This window comes from Austrofundulus limnaeus, unplaced genomic scaffold (genome assembly GCF_001266775.1).
Source record: "Austrofundulus limnaeus strain Quisiro unplaced genomic scaffold, Austrofundulus_limnaeus-1.0 Scaffold53, whole genome shotgun sequence".
In the NCBI taxonomy this organism is placed as follows: domain Eukaryota; kingdom Metazoa; phylum Chordata; class Actinopteri; order Cyprinodontiformes; family Rivulidae; genus Austrofundulus; species Austrofundulus limnaeus.
Window position 1 is genome coordinate 2,208,966 of NW_013952455.1, and position 4,989 is coordinate 2,213,954.

Below are 4,989 nucleotides of genomic sequence, written 5' to 3' on the forward strand. Positions count from 1 at the left end.
TTTTCGCGTAAATGAATTTATTCAAAGAAATACACACTCATTAAAATAAAATAAAAAATCCGACTCTAAAGCAGAAATAATTATTTATCAAACCTTTGACACACTGGGTGAGAAAARCAGCAGAGACACAGGAGCATAAAAATGATTTTTTTGTTCAGTTTCGCGAGAAAAAAAACTACAAACAAACGAGTTTGGAGAAGTTTTTGTCAAAAGGTTTGACGCAAACATCAGATCCAAATCAAAGAAGACAAATCATTTAATAAAAAAAACACTTAAAGCTCTAAATGTACATCACATGTCGGTTTGATCGATGTCAGCATTTAAAAGAAAAAACAAGCCTCTAATTACTTTAATTTGCAGAGCCGCACGTGTCGTTTCCCGCGAGAAAATCCGAACTTTTCAACATGTTCATCCACCCTTTATTTAAATTCCCACACTGAGAAAATGTGTTGAAATCCTAAAGCAGGAGATGAGTTCGTCACGAAAGAAAACCTGATCATTTTTTAAAATCTCAGAGTTAATCAGAAACGTGTTAACATTTTAAAGTAAATTTATTAAATGACAGTTAAAGAATATCTAAAAAGTTGTCACCACGTTTTCAAAGTGATTTTTCCAGTTTGAGACTGAAATTAAAGCTGATTTAAATCCTAATCTGACCCTCAAACAAAGAATAAATCACTTCTTTTCCATTTCATCTGATTTAATTTAACACCACGCTGTTTGATTGCAGGATTCAGCTTTTTTTGAAGAAATTGATTTTTAACTCTCCCTTTTTTTCCCTCTTTTTACTCACAAAGTAAAACTGGACGCATGTGGTGAATTTTACTGATCATCCTAATAAACAAGGACAAAAGCTGTTCGATTTCTTGGATTTTAATGAGGTTTTCAGTAACTTTGTTTGTTTGTTGTAATATTTATAAGAAAATGTCTCATAAGAATTCATTTTTTTAAATTGAATTATTTTTATAGAGTTAATCTGAGGACCCTGACTTTGTATTYGCAGACCCACAGTGTGGGGTCCAGACCCACAACTTTAATGGATCAGACGGAACACCGTGGTTCAGTGTCCCAGCWTCTTTTGGTCCATCAGCAGATTTTAAGGGCTGCAAAAAAAATTTAAATCCTAATTCAGTCCGTCTTGTTTCTCAACACCCAGCAAATGCAGCAAATTTGCTTATTTCTGAATTTACCAAAAAAAAAAGAGGTGTAATTTTTCTCCTTGTGTTTGCATTTCTGATCTCTGAACTCCTCTGAATTTGTCTAATTTATCTTCCTCTCTAAATCTCATTAATTTAATCCAGGCTGCAAAAAGACTCCTAAAAAAAGGGGAAATAAACTGAAATGTTTGGTTCACCTCACAGGAAGGATGAAGTCACGTTGCAGCTTTTCCAAACTTCACAATGATTAGTGCACATAAACAGCAGTGTTGGGTACCACAGCAGAAATGTGAACAAGAAGTCAAAATCAATCTCTTTTTTTTTTTAATCTTCTGGAGCTTTTTCCTGCTGGTGAGCAGCCAAGAGTGTAAAAAAAAACAGTAAATCACAGACAAATAAATGATGTTGTAGAGGCTGATTGGCAGCCGGGAGGGGAGATGGAACCAGTGCACCTGATAAAATAAGCAAGTTAGACAGTGTGTGCGCGTGTGCGTGTGCGTGTGCACATCAGTTTTCCATTTCAAAGGTCAATTCTGCCAGCTGAGCTTTTCCTTCTTCCCTTCTTGCGTCATTAAGACTTAAAGGTTTTATTTCAGTAAAACGTCTCTTTTTAAATAATCATCAGCATATTTTCCTTGTATTTTTTTTCCTCTTATCTTCAGACAGAAGTGGCAACAAAAAGAGCCTAAAGTTTCCCCCTCAGATTGTCTGAATCAGATGATTCATGGGATGAGCGCACGTTTATGAGACCGCGCGCGTCTCCCTGGTTGCAACACACGCGGCGCTTCTGCTCAGTTCCACGTGAGCGGCGGGACTCGGGTCTGTGATGTGGAGCGGGTTCGGTTAAGTCAGAAGTCCATTCATGCCTGACGGTGCTGCTGCACCATTCCTCCACTTCCAAACGCCAAACCAAACAGGCRAGATAAACTCCTCGGTGGAGCGGCCCCGCCCCCTCCCGTTAGGAGACCGGTGCATTCTGGGACAACCGCTGGAAGTTCAAGCAGGGCAGAAAAACAAAAGGCACTGTGATGTTTGAAACACATTTCAGCTCAAATCATTCCTCTCATGCATTTCTTCTTCTTCTTCTTCTTTTTTAACAACAAGAAGTTTGAAGCGTCCAAACTAAGCAGCTCGTGGATCAAACCCTGATGTCAGGGAGCATTATTTCACGTCTCACTCCAGTGGACCAGAACAACACTTTGTCTYGTAGTTTGTTATGCTTCAGTGCTGAGAGAACTTGCACTTATTAGTGCAAATGTATTTCAGATTTGAGGTACAGATGTTAAAAACTAGATCATAAAAAAGACAGAGTTGCTCTATTTTGGTAAAATAAAAAAACACTTTATACAGTCTGTGATATCAAACTTAGATCATGTTATAAATGACTCTCAGCTACCATGATCAACATTAGCTCAGTATCTGTAAAACTGTGTTTTCTGTGGTTGAAAAGCTGTGGTGGCCATCTTGAAYTGAATYAGCTCCAAAACTGAATCAGATGTAAAATCAATGAGACGATGAGTTCCTGGATCTTTAGTTGAACCTCCTCCAGTGATTCATGAGGTCATTTGTGAACAGATAGACAGTGTTCTCTCTAAATATAATATATAACATAACGTACAATGTTTGTACAAAAACCTTGTCCTATCTGTGCAACCTCACAATATGTGTTGGAGATTATTTTAGCTATCTAATCTGTGTTAATTTCTGTTAATTATAATAATTTTGTGATGATTTTAGTCAAATGTTGATCTTGAACTGCGAACTCCAAAAGTTAATCCGTGTGCGCGTCCAACAAATTTTCATCAAAATTTGTCCAGCTGATTGTGAGATATTTTGCTAACACACACACACACACACACACACACACACACNTTCGTGAACAAGATCCCCAGATACTTAAACTCCTCCACTTGAGACAGGGCGACCCCCCTGACCCGGAGAAGGCACTCTGCCCTTTTCCGGCTCAATGACTCAGATGAGCCATTAACCCATATTAAACCCCATGTCTCCAAAATGAAAGTTGTTCAATCCAGAACAGGTAAGAGACTGACTGTTCACAGCCWCTCCACAGGACCTCCCTCTGAGCTGCAGTGGGTTTTTCAGTAATTGTTCGTAAAACTCACACCTTCTCTCTCCTCCTCCACAGGCCTCACTCACTTCTTGGCGTTTGCTGTTCCTGGCAGGTCCAATCCCCCCGCTGCCCTGCTTTTTGGGGAGTTATTCAATTATAAATCTTCCACCCGTCTTTTGTTGCCCCCCCACCCCCCCCCACACACACACACACACGCACACACACAAACTGAGACAGGGGCAAAAGCATCTGCCTTCCATCTTGAGACCATAAAAGGTTGTGAACAATAGATATCTTACCTGTTGCAGATAGCTCTTCAAACAATCTCCCTTTGAAGAAATAGTTTAATTCTGAGCACATGGATGAGCTAAAGGCTCGTTGGAGCGAGGTTAAGAACAAAATGGATTATTGTCRTCTTCAAACGACCTCAATTTTGAGAGGTTCTTGAGAATTTTGTTTCATAAACCTTCACACTGCTGTCAGTGTGTCAGTGCATGCTTATATTAAGTACCAGCAGCAGCAGGGAGCTGTAGCATGATCAGCTTGAATGTTAAATTTCTGCCAAACTAAGCATGTAATAAAGATGACATGTAAAGGTTTATAATACAGTGTTTGCAAGAAATTTTGAATGATTAGAGATTTTATCCACTTTGGTTGTGGGTCCACTCAGACGAGACATCGTCAGGTGGTTATCACATAAAAAACACAAAACAACGCCACTTTCAATTTTGCATTTCACAATTATTCCAGCAGACATAAGTTTTCAGCCCCTGTCAATGTTCCACAGAGATGTTTGACCCAAAAATGCAGACTGAGAAGACTGATGCACARTTCAAGAACAAAAAAATAAAATTACATTTTATTTAACAATACATATAGCTGTTGTGACAGCTAAATTGACAAAGCATGAGGAGATATGGAAAAAACTGGTTGCGGCACAAAAACCAACACTCCACTGATGTGAAGGTAAAGTGATAAATGAACTGGGCCTAACGAGGAGATGGGAGACAGCTGAAGGGACCGGTGAGTGGGTGTGGCCTCACTGAGGAGGAGGAGTTAGACTGAAGAAAAAAGTAAATACTGAAAATCAGAATAATCACCAAAAATGGGATGTAGACCTTTAAAAAAGTCAACTAAAAATCGTCGAGACAGAGACTGACTGTGGCCTGAGCTGCACTGGAAGTGCTACAGCTAGCTGCTGCTGCTGCTATTAGAGATGGGACAAATGGCCCATTGAAGGGACCCAGATTTTGACAAGCCATTTGTTTTGCTGAGCTGCTCAGAAGAACGGTTTGATATTGATGGAGTTACTTCATCACGTGCATGATGACATCATCACGTCACGTGGGCGGAACCATGTGTTTTGCTGAGTGAACTCCCTCCCTCCTTCCCCGAGCTGTTGTAGTCCACCCCTCTGCTTGTTGTTCGCGAAAAAGCAACAGAGCGATCATCACTGTGGTTAAGAAGAAAAAAATATATTACAACTAGAAACGGCTCTTTACTGTCTGCGACTCCATGTTTGAATAGGGAGAGGTTCAAAAGCTCGAAATCGTTTGCAAACGTCACGTTTCTGCTATTGACACTTACAAATAACCACAGGTTTATACATAAACAATGATGTCATGCTAAACCGACGGTGATGCAAATATGACAAAGCATTCACATGAATCGCTTTCAGTTGTCAACATTGGTCCCACTCAGATGAGCCCATCCATCCATCCATCCATCCATTTTCTTCCACCTACTGTATCCGGGGTCGGG